General features: G+C 38.2%; 2 protein-coding genes across 3 annotated transcripts in view; both read left to right on the top strand.

Annotated features, from left to right (window-relative positions):
• The first annotated feature begins 9,057 nt into the window (after positions 1–9,057).
• LOC145979334 (retinol-binding protein pinta-like) overlaps positions 9,058–20,276 on the top strand; it is a 194,336-nt gene continuing 183,117 nt past the window's right edge. The window contains exon 1 of the mRNA XM_083112192.1: positions 9,058–9,078. The gene's annotated coding sequence lies outside the window, so the exon portion shown is untranslated. The remainder of the gene's footprint in view (positions 9,079–20,276) is intronic.
• The window catches only part of LOC145979333 (retinol-binding protein pinta-like), a 125,253-nt gene continuing 118,780 nt past the window's right edge, over positions 13,804–20,276 (top strand). The window contains exon 1 of one of the 2 annotated variants that reach the window (XM_083112189.1): positions 13,804–13,874. The gene's annotated coding sequence lies outside the window, so the exon portion shown is untranslated. The remainder of the gene's footprint in view (positions 13,875–20,276) is intronic. The other variant, XM_083112190.1, reaches the window with a different exon arrangement.

Genomic DNA, 20,276 nt, shown 5'->3' with positions numbered 1-20,276 from the left:
TCCGTCTCTCGGTTTCTCGAATTGATAATTGCTCTCCCGTTCTCGGTCTCGACTAGTTAAATATAGAAAACGAAAACGTATGTTAAGATATATATATTTCATATATATATATATATATATATATATATATATATATATATTTCATATATATATATATATATATATATATATATATTTCATATATATATATATATATATATATATATATATATATCCCGATTTTGTAGGAGATTTCGTGACAGATGAAATAAGCACTCTTCGATCATGTTTATTTTTATTATTTTTGTTACGTAACATCACTTTTATTCCCAGTCGTGAACGAGTGACCATTACATGAAATTAATGACGAAAAATACTCAAACTCCCGTGACAAGGACGGTACTCAAACCAGGGAACTTTGGTGACGATATCGAATGTCGATCACTTAATGAGCTTACCCATCGAGTCTGCTTAAAGATGTTTGTCAAAGTCGAAGAATTAGTTGAAAGGCAAAAATGCAAGATTGAATGTCTCTGATGTTACTTCGTGCCGAATAATATGACGTGGTATTACGTATATTAATATATTAATCAAATAATATGCCTAGTCATTCCATTGATTGATCCCAATTGCGCACACAAAATATGGTATAATGTCGACTCCTAACCGACCTCCGTAGCGGAGTGCGTAGCAAAGCGCGCTATTACAGCATGGGTCCCTGGTTCGAATCTCGGCTTGGCTATGGGTGTTCTTGGTGAGTGCCCCTTAATAAATGTCATCATATCATCACTCATTACTCATCTTCATCGTCGCTATTTGCCAAAATTGAAAGAATAGCGACACTAAATAACAAACATCTAATCAAATCGAACATCTTCACCGATTTAATTCTATACCTTACCGAATTACCATTTTATTACTGCATCATGCTTCATTTTACGGCATCTTAAGTTTTTTCCAATTCGAAAAGATTTGGAATGTTGTTTTGTGCTGTTGATTGTGCATTGTTTCGTTGTTTGGATTGTTTAATTAACGTCGCAATAATTAGTTTTAGACCGATCGTGACAGAGGGAATCGAGAACACAAAGAAACGGGAACAGACAAGTTAGAGACCACGGCTCTCTTTAAAAGTAGCATTCCGTGAATACGACTCAAGTGACTGCAGAATATTATGGATAAAATTTGTTTCGCTTTTTCCTTTTATTTCTGTTTCAGTTATTTTACTTCACTTATCTTCTATCACTCCTGTTAATCATGTCGGCGAGGAAGAATTATAAACTCGTGATATGGTTGATGGGACAAAATAATCTATGCCTCTCTCACGGTTCGAAACTGTGACCACAAAATATTGTCTTATTTTTAAAATTTACGCCAAATATGGTTTCACTCGTCTCTTTCTCAAGGCGTTCCATTGCCTCTCCAATGGCGTAGTGGTAACGTCTTCGACATGTAATCAAAGGCTTCCGAATTCAATACCATTTGGTTCGGATCTCACATTAATCTGTAGGTCCAGTGCATAAACTGGACTTAGACCACATGCCACACGCTAATTGTTTGTGATGAGAACCATCATTTCAGTGAACCTTCTTGACAATGACTCTAACATCACTCGAACGAATATTTCCTTATGAGTAGCTCTTGTCAAGAAACCAGTCCCTGAAATTTTCTTCTGGCGGCCTCATAGCACCGAGCTGTTTGTTGTTGCTGGGGCATGAGTCATGTGACTCATGCTATCAATGCTCAATCCTTCCCGAGAATTCAGATCCACCAGACAAAATTAAGCGAATATTTTGTTATTTGGGTTAAGACGTTACGAAATTCTAGGTACCTTGGCCCAGGTAAATCTTTCTCTGACTGTGCAGTGCAGTACAGCATTGTAAAATAACTCAAAATCACTATCAATATATCTATTTCTCTTAAAAAATGTAATAATTGTAAATATATGCTTAAAATATACTTATATAGGCTCAAAAAGTAAATTTTGCCCCTAAGAGTTGAGCTTTGATAAAAAACATAATTATTGAATATTTCCCCCTTAGAAAATTAGCTGAAATCAGGGTAAAATAAATAAATAGCAAATAAATGTTCACCGACGAACCATTACCTCTACTCATATGCTAATGAAGTGATTGTTAAAAATGATTTAAACATTACAGATCAACTATAGATAAAATGTTTAACATCAGACAGACACTAGAGAAAAGTGGGAATATTATCAAAATGTAAATCACGTATTCATTGATTTTAAAAAGAGCATATTATTATTTTAAAGAGATAAATTATATAATATATTTGTCGAACTTGGAATACCTTGGAAGCTTGTTGATATGGGCGACAATTATGGGATGTGGGTGGCAGGTGCCCACCACAACGTTTTGCCACTTTTTTCCCCACAAGAAAATTATCTTTGCTCCGCTTCCAGTTTTGGAAACCTATCGACGCCACTTGATAAAAGTAACTACCTCCTACATAAAATATCTCATCGTTTTAATATTCATGGGAAATTTCTCTCTCTGCTCAAACACTACCTCCGTAACAGACAACAAAAGGTTGTGCTTTTCGTAACCTCTTCATCATATGGAGATGCATCTTCTAGTGTCCCCAAGGCAGTGTTCTTGGACCTCTTCTCTTCATCCTCTACATTGATGATCTCCCAAAATATCTTTCTGACTCTTGTAAAAACCTTCTTTTGTTCGCCGATGATTGCAAAATATACAGGAAAATATCAAATTTAAATGACACGGCACTTTTGCAAAATAACTTAGATTCCTTAATAAAGTGGTGTGAAATATGGAACCTGAAACTTAATGCTTAGAAATGACCTTCTCCTTAAAGAAAAATACATTTAATACGCAATATTTCATAGCAACTTATTGCGTTCAAAGTGTTGCCCCACAGAAGGACCTGGGCGTCATATTTGATGAGAAACTCTCCTTTTCTGATCACATCTCTGCAGTCGCTAAGGGGTCCATGAAATAAACAACCTGTATGGTCTCGCCACGTTTTACAAATCTTTCGCTTCACCTAAACTTGAATACTGTTCTCCGATCTGGTCTATGGCATGCCCCTCAAAATTAGATAGACTAAATTCTGTTCTAAAAATCTTCCTGGCCATTGTTCGCCACCGAATTCCATCCACAAAACATTTACAAATGTCCATCCTTCTGAAAATGCTAAATATCCATACCCCTCTTGATAGACACATACTTGCAGACCATATTTTCCTCCACAAAATAACCAATGGGAACATAAGAAGTGATCGCCTTCTTCAAGAAATTCACTTTCGACTACCGTCCCGCACCACAAGGAGCACTCAGCTTTCCACATATCAGAAACCCAGATTAAGCCTAATACAGCGTTCTCTATTCCACAGACTACCCGGCCTGTACAACACTCTACCAAACCAAGTTGATATTTTTGAAAACCAGTCACGTTTTAAAAAGCTACTGTGTAACAACACTTTATCTCATATGTATGTATGCACAAAAGTGAAGTATGAAGGAAAAAAATATGTATTTTAGTTTATGTTATTATTATTTATTGTTAATTCCATTGTTATTTTTTATTATTTCCATTGTTATTACATTCCAATGTAAAGTGGCCAAAGCTGTATTTGGAATTCTTGGTAAATAAATAAATAATTGGTTGCTAATATTTCTGACAAATTCACAATTCACGATGGGATAGAACATGGCTATTCATTATCTCCATTGCTCTTTAAGTTTGCCTTAGAATATGCTGTTAGCAATGTAAAGGAAATTTAAAAAGAACTAAAATTAATTAGCATTACTCATTTGTCAGCATATGCAGATTATGTACACCTACTGTAGTATGATATAAATACAACTTAGTATAATGCTAAAGTGTTTTTAAGCAGCTGAAGTGATACTGTAGGTTTGGAAATTAGCAGAGAGAAAACTAAATAAATGCTTACATGCTGAAACCAAGTGCTAGGTCGTCGTCGCCTTGTAATCAAGAGGTCCAGGGTTTCAATATCGGTGGAGCCACATAGTGGTTCGGATCCGACTTTAAACTGTAGGTCCAATCCCAATTAGCCTTACAGTGCATAAAAAGGATTTAAAACACCAAATCAATCAATGAAGTCAATCAAGTGCTAGGTAATAATCAAAATTTAATTATTGATAACAACTTGTTTGAACCAGTTTCCAAATTCAAGTACTTAGGAGTAAAACTTACAAATGAAAATCACATTAAAGAAGAAACATAAAGCAGACTTAATTCAGGAAATGCATGTTAATTTTCTCTTCATAAACTTTTATCTTCTCCTATAATATCTAATATACTAAAAGTTAAAATATACAAAACAGTAATTTTGCCTGTAGTATTATATGGATGCGAAACTTGGTCCCTCACATTACAAGAGGAAAGTAAATTAAGAGTATTTGAATATAAAATCCTTAGAAAAATATTTCAACATAAAAGGAAAGAAGAGACTGGTGAGTGGAGAAGGTTACATAATGTAGAATTACGTAATTTGTATTCATGGCCAGAGTATTAGAATAATTATTTCAAGAAGACTTAGGTGGGCAGCCTTGAGACACGAATGGGTAGGAAAGATGACTTAATAAAATTATTGTTGGGAAACCTGATGGTAAGAGACCTGTAGGAAAGCCAAGGCAAAGATGGAGGCATAAAGAACATTCTAAGGGATATCGGTTAGGATGGAAAAAATTGAATCGATCTGGCCTAGAATAGGGGCAGATGGAAGGCTCGTTTGCTGCAGCCTATGAACCTTCGGGTTTGAGCTTCCAATCATCCGTGTCCTCATATTTGCATAAATGTCCTTCAAAACAAATGTTATTTACGTGAATTATTAATGCAAATCGATATTGAATTACACTAAAACGTACTGGAAATCAGGCGAAATAAATGTAAACATGTCCAGTTCTTACATTTTTAGGGCCTCCAGATGGCGCAGTGGAAGCATCGTCGCCTTGTATTATTTATTTATTTATTAATGCCTTGTTTTAAATGGCGGAGTTAAGGCCGTACAAAGCCTTTTCTTCCACTCAACCATACATTTAAAATTTTACATTATTATATTATACACAAAGTACATTAAGTCATTTCACATAGGTCCACACACACACATTATACTCATACACACAAGTCTTAAAGCCCTGAATATAACACACAAAATACAAAATATATAATACACAAAAAACTAAATATGGAATGAAAGAATGCAAAATTTAAAATTGTATTTAAGTAACTGCAAGGTATTTTAAGAATTCGTTCACTTGCACATGCTTTTTAGTCTGCTTGACAGGGGAAGATCTAACGACTACTCTGAAGAGAGTGGCGAACACGTCTGCTAAAGGAAGCGACGGAGCTTACTGCTCTAGTGCTTTCTGGCAACTGATTCCATAGTCTTACAGCCGATACGGAGAAAGAGTTGGAGAAGAAGTTTGATCTGTGGACGGGGATGGAGAGAACTGAGGAGCTCCGTGATCTGGTGTCGCGATCGTGAAATTCGTGAAGAAATTGGAAGCGAGAGAGGAGATAGGAAGGTGACTTGAGGTTGAGAACTTTGTAAAGTAAAATCAGAGTGTGCAGCGTTCGTGTTTCTTGCATACGTAGCCACCCCAATTTGAGAAAATAAGGTGATAGGTGGTCCCAATATTTTAAATTAAAAATGTATCGTAAGCAGGCATTTTGAACACTCTGCAGACGTCTAGCTGACTCACCTGTTAAGCCGGAATACGCTACGTCACAATAATCTAAATGGCATAAAACTAGGGACTGACATAGTTTGGCCTTGATAGAGGTGGGGAGAAACTTGCCCATGCGTCTTATAGAATACAGAGATGCGAAGGCTTTTCTACACGCCGAACTTGTGTGATGTGACCACGATAAATTTCCGTCTAATACAATTCCCAGATCTTTAACAGTTTGGTTAAATGGAATGTGAGTCGAATCTACAAGAATGGAAGGCAGAATGTTAAGATCTACGTAGCGTTTCAGTTTATCGGAAGCAATCAAAATTGCTTGTGTTTTGTTAGGGTTAATATACATACCATTGTCTACCGACCAATTAACAATCCTCTCTATATCTTCATTAACCTTGGAAATACCATCGGTTAACATTACTGGGGGTGCAGAATAGTACAACTGGAGGTCATCGGCATACAGGTGATAACAGCAGTGTTTCAAGATATTTGGCAGGTCATTAATGTATAAAGAAAATAATAAAGGGCCGAGTACACTTCCTTGCGGAACGCCACAAGTGATCTCAGATAGCGCCGAGCACTTTCCATCATAAATCACCCTTTGTTTACGTCCAGTTAAGTAGGATTTGACCCAGTCGGTTGCAGAGGTGGTAAAATTAAAAAATGATTTTAGCTTGGAAATGAGAATATCATGGTCGAGTGACTGGAAAGCTTTCGTGTAGTCCAATAAAACTAAAACTGTCGCCTGTCTGCAGTCCATCGTTTGTCTGACGTCGTCGGTTATGTGAGTCATGGCGGTGCTAGTGCTGTGATTAGGTCTAAATCCCGACTGAAACGGAGCCAGAACTTCATTTGTATGTCGGCTGATTTGGTCGTGAGCAATGTATTCTAAAGCTTTCGATAGCGCGGGAAGAATACTGATAGGTCGGAAATTGTCAATGGAAGTGGCGGGGTCAGTCTTGGCGAGAGGAACAACGTGTGCTATTTTCCACTAATCAAGTGGTCCCGGATTCGATACACGGTGAAGGCATGTAGTTGTTCGGATTCCACTTTAAATTGTACGTCCAGTCCCGATCAGCCTTACTGTGCACAAAGTGGACTTAAAACTCAAGTTCTGACATTTTTATTAGCTATTAAAATAAATGAAAACTTAAAAAAATTAGAGAAGTGTTTTAGAATTACAAGCTTACGCTCTTGAAGCAAATGCACTAAAATAATATTCTCAAAATGATTAAAACTTTACCGTATATTAGAGAAACTAAAAAACGAATTCAGCATTAGCAAAATTTGCAACGTATTTTTCAAAAATTTTCAACGAATTCTTCAAAACGAATTATGTGTAAAATACAACACGAAGAAACTTACAAAATATTATTAAAATATTCAAATCTCAATATGTTTCTCCTACCTTTACGAATATACGTAAACAAAAGACGTACTTACTTAAACAAATGGAACCAAAAGTTGTCAATTTTGAATACCGTTATTTTGACAACTCTGACACTTCTTGTGGGCACTGCAATGGTTTCTGCATACAAATAATTTGCATTCCGATCAACGTACCGTCGTTTTATTCTTCCTATATCCGCCAAATTCACGTCTGGCGAGCTATGATTTAAGTTAGGAAACGTTCCCGCGCGCGGTACTGAGTACCGCCAAAGGGGGGCCGGTCACTTCAGAGGCGTGTAAGCAACTAAAAGAACGCCAGTAAAAAGGCGCGAACGCCCTTATGTTTTCGTGGGAATGGTGTAGATAGGTCACCTAGTGCTTCCCTGACCCTTATTACACTGGCAAGGAAAATATTTTTTTTTTACAAAAAGGCGCCACTCGGTTTAGGCGCGCGGGTTACGGAGGTTTAAGAATGCTAGGGAAACAGAAAGACAGCATTTTATATTGGGTGTATGTAAAGATTCTAAGCAGTGATGAGGCCTGCCGGATGGCGCAGTGGTAGCGTCGATGTCTTGTAATCAAGGGATCCCGGGTTCGATACTCGGTGGAGGCACATGGTGGTTCGGATCCCACTTTAAACTGTAGGTCCAGTCCCGATTACCCTTACTGTGCATAAAGTGGACTTTAAATACCCAATAAATAAACAGTGATGATCCCACATGTATTTTCATGTCCGTAATGTTTCACGTTTTAAGAAAAAACATACAGAAATGTTTCTTGTACAATTTTTGACTTAAGTGCTTTTCCCCCGAACACCCTACATAATTTACTTGAAGGTAAATGTTTAAGATTAGGTATCTGACACACCCATAGACACACCCGTCAGAAAAAGTTGATAGTTTTCACTGCCTGTCCTCACGTTTCTTTAGGAAATCTTAGCTAGGTTAAACGATGCTCTTATTTTAGCTTGGAGATTTGTGTTTGTTGTACTAGTTTCCTTTTGAACTTTGTGTCCGTGTTTCCCTCTCTCTCTCTCTGTTTGTGTGTGTGTGTGTGTTGCGTTGTGTAATATGGAATGTGAAGTTGACATATACCCTGTCCCAGCTAACTGTAGAGCAGGGCCGCGCATAGCAGCAGAGGAGGAGGAAGGAAATCGAATGGTGAAAGCGCAGTGTTGCCAACCGTACGGTGCTGACGGTACATGTACGGAAATACGGTCCAGATCTTAGTCCGTACCCTAAATGTATAATAATAATAATAATAATAATAATAATAATAATAATAAATAATAATATAATAAGTATGGCTTATCACAATTTGCCCTTGCTGTTTTATCCCCAATATTTCGCTAAGAAATTTTTAAACCTAGGGTATGGACCTGGAGACAAAAATACGGTCCGTTTGCCATGTGCGTACGGTATTGTCGCTTTCAAAAGTTTGCAACACTGACAGAGCAAAGCAGAGAAATCGGGAAACTCCAGTCACCCATTACGCAATCCCTATTCTCTCACTGTTCATTGATGGAGCAGTCTCACGTCACTACTTCCGCGGAGACTTGATCTCGTTCGCCTGGTCTACAGTTAGCTGGTACGGAGTATAGCTGAAAATGTTCGAAAGAAACTCTTCTCGACTTGTATGTTTGAAACAGAAGAGATGTATTATTTTCAAAGGAAGACCAACTCTACATATTCCTGAATTGTGGAAACATGGAAATGCTTCAGATATTACCATCCTGAGTGGTTGTGTGGAAACTGAAAGCTTCAAGAACATTAGTTTTGAATTTGTCTACTATTTTGTACGGAATGAACTAGGCGGTGGCAATGTGATTTGTGAGTGCTGACGATTTGTGGTAATCATGAACCTTGTCTCCGTCACCAGACACTTGGCAACAGTCCAGCTGATAAATGAACAAAAAATTCTCCCATAAGTTAACAACTTTGCAAGGACATTCACTTCGACCTTAAAATAGCCAGTGATTGAAAGCTGTATTGAAGGAACAGAGACCCAAGAAAACAGTCAGGTAATGTTCTCTCTATTTCAGTACAATATAACATGTAGAAGCAATGATTTTTTTTTTTTCTGGAACACTCCTTCACCAACGTAAAATGTCACCGCACATCACATCCTCTCCCTCTCTATGTATACAGGGTCCTCCGTTCAGCCATGAGCGCCTTGTCAGCGACACGCTTAACGGCCGCCAGGACGCCAACTCCCGTCAAATCGCATGCGATATCTCCGCTATGAAAGCCGCTAGCTTCGAAATGATTTCAAGTTCTCAGAATTATAGTTACAATTACATTCGAAAAAAGCACGTTAATTGTCACAGGGGATGTTGGAAATGTGTCCTCGTGCATCCACTCGTTTTTGGCATGTTTTTAGGAAATTTCGCGTAGCTTTGGTAGCAAGACACGCTAAAAGGGAACTTAAGTTTCCTAACAGCTCATGGCGCTAGAGTGCCAACTGAAACACATGGCTTTGAGCATAACTTATGGATTTCTTTCTTAACCACCATTCAATTTCAGTAACTAAGCGATCTCGGTTCAGTCGTATTTTGAAAGTGTTGCAAGTATTCTTGCGATTTTCTTTTGTTTTATACAGTGTTTATTAAGCGTATAGTGTTCCAAGTGTTATTTTGTGTTTTGCTATAGTTTTAATAATGGCACACACGCACACATTACTACAAAACGTAGGGTCTCCCCGATGGCGCCTTGTAATTAAAGGGTCCTGGGTTCGATTCTCGGTGGAAGCGCATACTACTTCGGATACCACTTTAAGCTGTAGGTCCAGTCCCGATTAGCCTTTAAGTGGACTTAAAACACCAACTCAATCAATCAATACAACGAAACAATTTCATGTACGATACGCATCAGATTACAAATTCTTGAAGGGATTTTCGTAGACGATTTTCAACAGAATTCCCAGGTGTGCCTGTTCCACACAGAAATACCGTTAGAAACCTTGTGAACAAGGTTAAATTTCTGTAAATTAATTATGGGGAATGTTAGTGGTGGCGTAATTGATCCAAGATTAATATTCTTCTCTAACGAAGCAAGGTTCCATTTACAGGGGACAATGGAACCTTCTTCCGTTGTGAAATCATTTTGAATAAGGATATCTAGCCTATCTTTTCAAATTTAATTTTATTTGAAAATAAACTATTCTTTTATCACATTTTGATAAAATAATGGTGACTTTATATCTCATTTTCGAGCAGAAATGGGACCTATCGTCCATTGTTGAACTCGTTTTGAAAAAATGATATCTAGTCTTTTCTAAATTTAATTTTCATTGAAGAAACTCACTAGCAATATTTTTATCACGTTTTGTTCACACACTGTGACTTTAACTCTCTTTCCCAGCAACAATGGGACCTTTCGTTCGTTGTTGAACTCGTTATTAAAGGGATATCTAGCCTTTTCCAAATTTAATTTTCTTTGAAAATAACTCACTAGCCTACAATACTTTCATCATATTTTGATCACAAGAGGTGTTTTCGTTCATATGTCATTTTTCATCAATGACAGAGAGCTTTTGTTCCATTGTTGTACTTGCTAAGTTTCAGATTTTCAGCCTTGTTTAAATTTAACTTTCTTTAACAATCTCGCATTTCTGCAATGTTTCTCTCATATTTTTATCGCATGTTGTGCCATTTCTCAGTTTCCCGCCAAATTTAGCGAAATCAACCGATTCAGTGTGCATGGCTACATGGACGTAAGTGTTTCGCGCTCATCTCGTAACTCGAACCCGCGACATCTCAATCCCTAAACTAACGTGGCTTCTTCTCCTGTTCCTCTTTTGTCACCCTGACTTATCGGTTAGCGTTAGTAACGTGTTTATCTATGGGGGAAATTGTAAAATGAAGTCAGTGCAACAAATCTTCAGACATTAGAAGAACTGAAGAAGAATATGAGGAGAGAAACTGTAGCTATTTCAGAAGGTGAATTGTTGCGTGTAAATGGATATTTCCGAAAAACATGCCAAAACCGAGTGCATGCATCAGGACATTTCCAGCATCTGTTGTGACAAGGTACTTGCTTATTTTGATTATAATTGTAATTGACACTTTAATGATTGTAACTGTATTTGTTGCAGGAATGAATTTGCAATAATTATCATAACATAGTAGGTCATTACAGAAAAAATTGTCATATCTGAGAGTCCGATCTGCCACCTTCCAAATATTTTTTCTTAATTATTAAGGGCCGTGCCCTCCCGTCCCTACGCATTCGAAGCCAGTATTGCCATGAAGCCAGAAGTACACCCAGCGTAAAGAAATTATTGTTGTTTAGTGAAACAAAAATAGGGGACAGTGCCAGTGGCATCAACTTAAATGAGCCTGTGGGGCTCGAACCCACACAATAATTTGCTTGTTATATATATATATATATATATATATATATATATATATATATATATATATATATATATTTAGAAATAAAGTCTCTGCGATTAAGAAAAGTTTTCATCATTAAAGACTGACAGAATTCTTGCAAATTTAATTACTAACTCTTTTCAAAATGTTACCTAATTTTTATATGAGACTTTTCAGTGTCCTATATAATTTACACCATCCTCGGTCATCACTATTACCAATCTAAGTGATGTTAAATAAAGGCTTTTAAACAGGATGAGGATTGATAGACACTAAAAATTTGCAAAATAAGCAGGCAAATAAGAACAAAATACAAAATAAGTACTAATCGTTCTGCACATCGCCCTACGACGTCAGGAGTCCCAGGTTCGATTCCTGGCCCGGACATGGATGTTTGTGAGTGTTCATTCATCAATTTCATCATATCACTCATGTCCATCTTCGCAAATTAGCAAAAAGTGGCACAAAACGCGAAGTAAAATTAATGAAATCAAATCAAACTAAACGTGCTGAACATTTTTAATTATTTTCATGGATTAGACACTGAAAAAAGCTGTTACCTTCGAAAGAAGCACTTGTGACTAAAACAGTCACAAAAGAACACTATACCTGTGAAACATGAATACCGCTCACTCACGCACATAGTGGTTCTGGTAATTTACAATGCATTACAGAGAACAATGGCACGAGCAAGAAAAATTTTTGATCCAATTATTTTGCAGGCTGTAATCAATATTCAGTTTAATAAGGCGCAAATAATTTCACGGGACGCCAATGCATTCTTTCTTTTACAACTTTTGTGCCTCCTCGATGGTTTTTGATTGATTGATTGATTGATTTGTTGTTTTAAGTCCACTTTATGCACAATAAGGCTAATCGGGACTGGACCTACAGTTTTTAAAGTGGGATCCGAACCACTGTGCCATGTGCCTCCACCGGGTATCGAACCCAGGACACCTTGATTACAAGGCGACGACGTTACCTCTACGCCTTGTGATCAAGGGGCCTCGGTTTCCATACCCAGTGGAGGCACAGTGGTTCGGATCCCACTTTAAACTGTAGGTCCCACTTTAAACAACAACTCAATCAATCAATCAATGAATACCACTCAGAAATGTCACGAGACGATTTTTAAACATAAACGCCTACATTATCTGGCCAAGGAACAAGAAAAGGCATTTTATGGCAAATCGTTAGCCTATTATTGTATAAAATTTAAAACAAATCTCCGGGATCAGCCCACAAATTTCCTAAAACCGTGCCAAAAACGAGTGGATGCACGAGGACACATTTCCAACATCCCCCGTGACAGTTAACGTGCTTATTTCGAATGTAATTGTAACTATAATTCTGAGAACTTGAAATCATTTCGAAGCTAGCGGCTTTCATAGCGGAGATATCGCACGGGATTTGACGGGAGTTGGCGTCCGGGCGGCCGTTAAGCGTGGCGCCGCCAAGGCGCTCATGGCTAAACGGAATGTCCTCCTCCGTGACCGTGCGGTCTAAGGCGCTGGGCTTTGGACTCCGACTGCGGGATGGTGTGGGTTCGAGTCCGCCTGGGTTCAGTCGCTGGGTTTTCGGCCTGTGCATAGGACCGGTGGCAACCCACCATCTTGAGGAAATTGGGGAGCTACGAGTGAGTAGCGTAACCTGGTCCCCGAAATCTCTTACAACGGCTGGGGGTTCGACGGGCTCACCCCAAGGCACCCCATTACTGGTTGAAGAACTCCACACCTCTAGGTAGGATTGTGGGAGGGAGACTGACAGTCGGGAGATAGGACAAGGCCCTTCCAGGGCTGTAGAGCCAACGGGTTCTTATGTATGTATGTACGTGCGTCTCATGTGTTTCGTCCGGTGTCCCGGTGGGCCAGTTCGGCCCTGCATATACAAGTGTGTGTGTGTGTGGGTGGGATGTCTGTGTGTGTTTGTGTAATTACTCGTCAAAATATGATGATTGAGACCACGCAGGGACTCATTTATAACATGATTTTTTGAGTCAAATTTTTAGAACAGTTTCTAACCCCGAGGTGAGTAATGAAACTGGACCCAGTGAGAAAACCGGAACTCACACCCGATGAAAGTTTTCGATACGGACTTAGAAAGTCACTCTTAGTTTAAATAAACTTCCAAACCTGTTTTTGTTTTTTCCCTCCTCGTTGGGAAGTTGCGTAACGCACAGACCACTGAACTGCCCTTGAGCACTGAATGCTTATTACGACCTTTGCTTTGCTTCTATTTGGCAACACACGTTCATTACCTTCCCTTACAATAAACTTCTCGCCAATTAGCCTTCAAACTGTCCTTGCGTGTGTGATGCTTATCGTGAATTTCAGCTAAAGCAGTTGTTTTTTGAACCATGTTCCAAAAACCAGTTCTCAGTGGTAGACAGGGAGTGCGCTGGAAGTAACTAGCTTCTTTTTCTTTACTCCAGGTTATATACGTAGGTATGTATTTTGATTTGATTTGATTTGATTTAGTTTATTTTACTTCGCGTTTTGTGCCTCTTGGCTAATTTGCGAAGATGGGGATGAGTGATGAAATGATGAAATTGATGAAAGGACATTCACAAACAACCAAGCCCGACCGGGATTCGAACCCGGGACCCTTGGCGTCGCAGCGCGATGTGCTAACCACTCTTTTTTTTAAAAAAGTTTTATTTCACTATTCTGTTTACATCTATGAATTTTTTCCCCTACATGTATACATACAATTACATTACATCCAGATATTTACCAAACTATTGTGACAATCTGACATTTTGTTTTTTTGATTGTTTCCATCTAGATCTTTTAAGATACATTGTATATAGGGTGATATTTGGTTCAAACTTTTTGCTATATATATAGTATATTGTATGTGCTATTAGCCACACAATAGCATTTTGTTTCTTCACAGGGAAATGTTTGAAGTCTGGTAATATACATATTTTTGCTTGAAAGCATTTTGGCGATATACGACATATTTTGGCAAGGCACATAATGAGAAAGGCCCAAATTTCTGGAATTCCTTTACATGTAGTGAGGCGATGTTCATTTGTATCCACCTCTCCACATTGTCTACACTCATTTGTTGGTAATCTTTTTATTTCATTTAGTCGAACATTTGTTGGAACGAGATCATGCACCAGGGTATACCACAAACTTCGTATGTCCGTGTCAAGGAAAGGCTTGTGGAGATTTTGCCATACATTTGACCAAATAACATTAGGAAATTTTTTCTCTATTCGACTCTGCTGCAAGATAAGTTGTCGTTGAAAATGTTCATACAAATATTTGGACAAAGTATTCTCCTTCAAATCCATGGGAAACTCCACATAACTCCATTCTTGTACAAAAATTCGTACATACATAGGGTTCTTTGTTAGTCGAGACAAGTTGGGTGGATTTTGCGGTGGAAACGTATCGGTAAATATACGCAACCACATTGATGTAATCGACTGTTCGATTAAGTACAATTTATAATTTCTAGCTAAAAATAGCGACTTACATTTATTTTCAATATTCCATAGTTCTAGACCCCCTGTCATTTGTGTTTGGCACATGATCGGGAAAGGTACCCGAAAAAAATGTCCGTACCACATGAACCATCCCACAGCAGACTTTATTTGTCGGAGATATTGCTGTGTGATTGGCAACACTTGAGCGACATAATTTAAAAAAAAAAAGTGCTCCCCTGTGCTTAGCACAACGCCATGAAGGCGTATAGGGGGTGTGGGGGTAACGCCCCACACTTTCTTGATCCGGTCGTGAGTGGGGGTGATGTGATCAGCATCACGCCCCTGACCGCCTTTACCCCCCAGGGTTTCCCCCAGGTACCCATGTTATTCGACGCTGGGTGGGCGCCGGGGCCGCTTCCATCGTTAGAAAAGTTCCCGGATTTGAACCGGATTTACTAAAAATAAAAGTGTGTAGGAACCAAACACGCTGAATTAAATTGAGTTGTCTTCCTCTCATTTGATAGCACTGTAACCTGATTTCGCTTACAATTTTCGTCCAGTTTAGATCCAGCATTCTGGATTCGGTAGTATGAAAAGTAATGCCCAGTATTTTGAGTTCGTTTACATATTGTATCCCTATGTCCGGATTATCTTGCTTCCAGTTGCCACCACTCGGCTACAGGGGCGGGTGTAGGTATGTATTGTTTTTTCTACATATTAATAGTGTCCTATAAGACAATAATAATTACAAACAAATGAATGAAAATAGTACAAACAACGGCAAAGAAAATAGTAAACCCCACGGCGAAGTGGGTTAGAAACCCTGCGTGCTTCAGGGAAGCTTTACAAAGGCACCTGAATTGTCTCGAGCAGAACCAGGAAATGGACAATCTTTAATCTCCAAGACCATTCTGCAAAAAGAATGCCAGAAGAGGTGTGTGTGTGGATTTGCTGGGTGATGATATGTTCTTCTTTTCTCTTTTCGTTATTTTACATTGCTTTGCTACCTCTGGAATTTGAATGACGAATGGAGTGATTTCATGAACTCACATACACGAAAAGCCAGCCCCGTGGAAAATTGGTTAGCGTAACGCGCTTCAAAGTCGATAGCTGGGTTTAGAACGTGGTCCCACACAGGTATTTAATCTTTATTATCTCAATTAACGGAGAGTGGCAGAACAATTGCGTGAAATAACAAAACTATAATCTTCATTATTGGCTTCTGAGTTTCAAGCATTGTTGTTTCGTCAACCAATAGCAACGATAGAAATGAAATGATTATTACTTTCTAATGATTAGTTACAAGAGAGGAGCGATAGGTATTTCTCGTATTTCCAGTCTGTGGTGAAAGCGAACTCTATTTACTGTGCGAAATATGTTTAAAATAAATTTACGTTAATCCATGCAGATGTAACCCATTAGGTAGGGCCTTCACGATGACGTAGTGATTACGTCAAGCCTTGCAATCAAGGGGCCCTGGGTTCCATACCCGGTGGAAACACATAAAGGTTTGTATCCCACTTTAAACTGTAGGTCCAGTTCCGATTAGCCTACCTGTGCATAAAATGGTCTTGTAACAAAAACCCAAACTAATTAAGAACATGTCGCAAAATGCTGCCTACATCAAGAATGGTAACAACGAAAATAATTTCGAAAAGCAACAATACGCAAAGCACCTCAAATCTCCACTAAGTTGCCACATGATACTATTTGTCACATAAGAATTATTATTTTACAGTTCAAATTCTGACATTTGCAGAAATTTGCAGCCTTATAATTCATTGTTTCTTTCAATAATTAAGTGCTTTCTGTGCTTTGCATTGCTCTAGCTCTTTGTGTGAGCTTAGATTAAATGTGATAGAAAGTTATCTTTAATCCTTCCAACAACTTCGCTATTTACTTGCTACAGGTGTGACATCTTAACGGAACTTTTATTATCCAACATCACTCATGAAATATATTTTACCTATCAGCTCTTAATTCACCTTTTAATTTTCACATATATTTTAATTTTTGTTTTTTAGTGTCGCTTTTCTGCCACTTTTGGGCAATCGCGACGATGAAGATGAGTGAAGGTATGATAAATAGAACATTCAAAAAGAACACCAATGACAGACCTTTATTCGAACCTAGGATCCCTGATGTAAAATCGTCTAGTCACTTAGTCAATTTTCACATAGAAACTTACACTTACACACCTCTTCCTTACATATGTATTTTGTTTTGCCTGTTTTGCCTGCTGCAACTCTCTTATGGTGAACACTAACCCCTCATTTCTGGTTTATCTAATAGTAAAAGCTATTGCTTTGTAGTGAATGGTAATCCTATTAAGCCTTGTGAATCTTACTCCGAACAGAACCCTGTTTTAAGGATGGAAACGTTACGTGTGTAGTGTTATTAATAATATACGTATAATAAAATCTGCTTTGGTTAGGATTTTTAGTGTATTGTATGAATATTGAATTTTCATTTCGTGTTGAGGCATATTTTCGTCACCTAAATTTTGTATTTAAAAATGTAGGTTCAGTATATATATTAGTAGGGGCATGCATATTTCGTTTTTGATGAAAACCCGAAATATGAAATAACACATTGTACTGTTAATTTTTTGTTTCTGGAAGGTGTAAGGTGCATTTTCCCACCCTGTTTTGTCACGAAATAATGCGAAACGAACACGAAATGTAGAGTATATTTACCGACGCGACACTTTCTGAAGTCAGAATTATCATGTGAGTTATGCAATTCACGGAAAATTGATTAATTCTGCTTTAATATTTAAGAAGAAAAAGACCACTTTATACAGGAATAAACTGAATAGTCTGGTTAGTACATAAATATGCTATTACAAGGGATATGTTTATTTTGTGTAGTAAGTGCAGTTTTTAAATCAAATTTGGGATTATATTCACATTTTTAAAACCGAAATGTCATTTTATATACCGCTATAACAGCGGAATTTAATTTAATTTACCGTTTATGAACCAGAGATTGACTTTGTTTTTGTACCGAAATTTTGCTATTTTATTTACCAAAATTATGTGCCTATATATATTAGTCATTGTGAATTCGAATCAATGAAAACATTTGCGTTGTTGCTAGATTATATTATTAGTATACAATTTGGACATAATTGTGGGATGGAAGAAATTGAATTCTGGGAACACTATGTCTGTTTCCGTGAACTTAGTTATTGATGTGCAGCATATACGACTTAACATACGTAGTTCTCAGTTTGGTTCATGCCGTAGAGAAATTTCGGCACTTCGTTAGCCTATGGGCTAGAGACTCCAGTAATTTACAGGAGAAGCAATTTGGAGAGTCACTGATTTCGTAGTGATAGGTCCTATCCCCTGTACCTATAACGCGGTAGACCACTTTGTACCAAGTTGATTGTCCGGCACTTAAGACGTGTTTGGCTGTGACATTTGTCCATATTAGTGTCCAATTATTGTTGATAGAGTCACGAACTATACGCGGCACTGTGTACGTTTGACTATTTAATTCTCTGTATAACGTTTTTACAGTGGTGCGATGTTTTCATTCCTTAGTAACTGGTAGCATACATGTACAGCGATATCCTTATAAAAAGAAAACCTTCTTGGTATACATTGGATATCGATGGGAGCTTCTAATGGACTGCTACGTAGTATTGTGAGAAGGAGTTCTTGGCTTGTTTCAAGGCCGGTCTGTATGCACGTGCCTGTGTGTTCACGTGAATTAGTGCTAAACCACCTGATATCTATGGTAAGGTGAGTTCGCTCATTCCTACTCGGAAGGTATCTTGCCACAGAAACGTGCAAACAGCTTTTTTGACTTTGGCTACGTGCTGTGTTTTGAATGGCAAGATTTTCGCAACATACCAAAGTTTAGATAGGGCGATAACATTAATGAACCCAATTCGTGATTTTAAACTCAAATCGCGCATCTTGTTCGCTCTGATAACGTGGGTAGCCCTCTCACAAGTGATCTTGCTATTTGCTTCGATCGTGTCTTCTATAGTTGTATGTTAGTTTTTAGTCTCGTCGCGGCGGGGATCTCTTTACATTTTTTGAGTGGATCCTCATCACAAAGGAGCATCAGAAATGACTTTCGGCTGTTAGGTTTTGCTCCTGCTGTGTGCTCAAATTTGTTTATTTGACACTGAACTCTGTGAAGATCGCTTTCATCCCTTAGGAAAATTGTTACATCGTCCATGAAACCTCCACCTTTTATTGTTGTGGTAGCCACCGAAATGCCCTGTAGAAGGTGCTTTATACTAAACAGAAGGGGGGCTATTATGAGGACGTAAGGTGCTACTGAAAGGACTGCTTTGTAGAACACCCCGGCGCATTTAAAAACTAGTTGTCAAGAATCCATTCACTTTGAGTTTTAGCAGCGTGTGATTTTTAATCTAGCGTCGTGATCCAATTCAGAAAAGTGTCTCCGAAACCATATGGTTTCAAAACTTTGTACATATATTCATGGCTCACTCTGTCATACGCTTGGGAAAAATCTAAGGATAGAAGTGCCTCCGTTGTTTGCGTATTTTGATTTGTGATTATGACTTGACTAACGTTGGATTTGTCTTTTTTGGGACTAGCACTATAACGCCCGTGCTACTAGTCTTCCCGACTGTCCCGTATGAGAGCAGTTCATTGCGTTAATTCGTACCTTATCATATCCCAGAAACACTGATAGAATTCGGATGGTAGACCATCTTCTGCAGTAGTTTTATTCTATGGAGATTTGAACACTGCATTACGAACCTCAGTTTTGCTAAACGGTTAAGTAAGATCAGTTCCTTCGTTTGCTGTCATTGCTGTGGAGAGGTAGTTTAGAAAATCGCATTGCCTGTTCGTGGAGAAGAAGGCGTGACCAATAAGATCTTTCTATTACAAATAGCTGTCGTGTATACCGTGGGGACTAGTTATAACTTCTCCGGAATCCAAAACTATCTTGTAAATGACGAGATACCTGGCGTTCTGATGCTCATGAAGAATATGACTTAGTGTGGGTTGCTCATCAGGGTCTGCAGGGAGAATCTTGCTCTTTATTTCTGCTGCTGATTTCCGTTTCCTAGATATAGCAAGTAGTTGCACTTCGATGTCATTTACGTAAGGCCGATTTAAATTGCCTTGTAGCGATAGAGATCATTCGAAACTCTATAAAGAACAATTATACTTATTCCCTTGATATCGGCTAGCCTCACTACTAAAAAGTTGACTTGCATACCGGAATTTAGGTTTTAATCCTGTTTCCCACCACTCGACTAATGTTTTTTGGACTGACCGAGAAGCCTTCAGTTCGTTATACGTTTCTCTAATCAGCTGCATATAACTATTATTTTGTAATAATGCGCAATTTAAGAGCCTATATCCTCTACCTTGACGGGGCTTATCTATATATTATTTTTTAGAACAGGTGCACTGTG

This window comes from Lepisma saccharinum, chromosome 26 (genome assembly GCF_977018435.1).
Source record: "Lepisma saccharinum chromosome 26, izLepSacc3.1, whole genome shotgun sequence".
NCBI lineage: Eukaryota > Metazoa > Arthropoda > Insecta > Zygentoma > Lepismatidae > Lepisma > Lepisma saccharinum.
The sequence above is the reverse complement of the archived record's forward strand: the minus strand, read 5'-3'. Positions and strand labels throughout refer to the sequence as shown.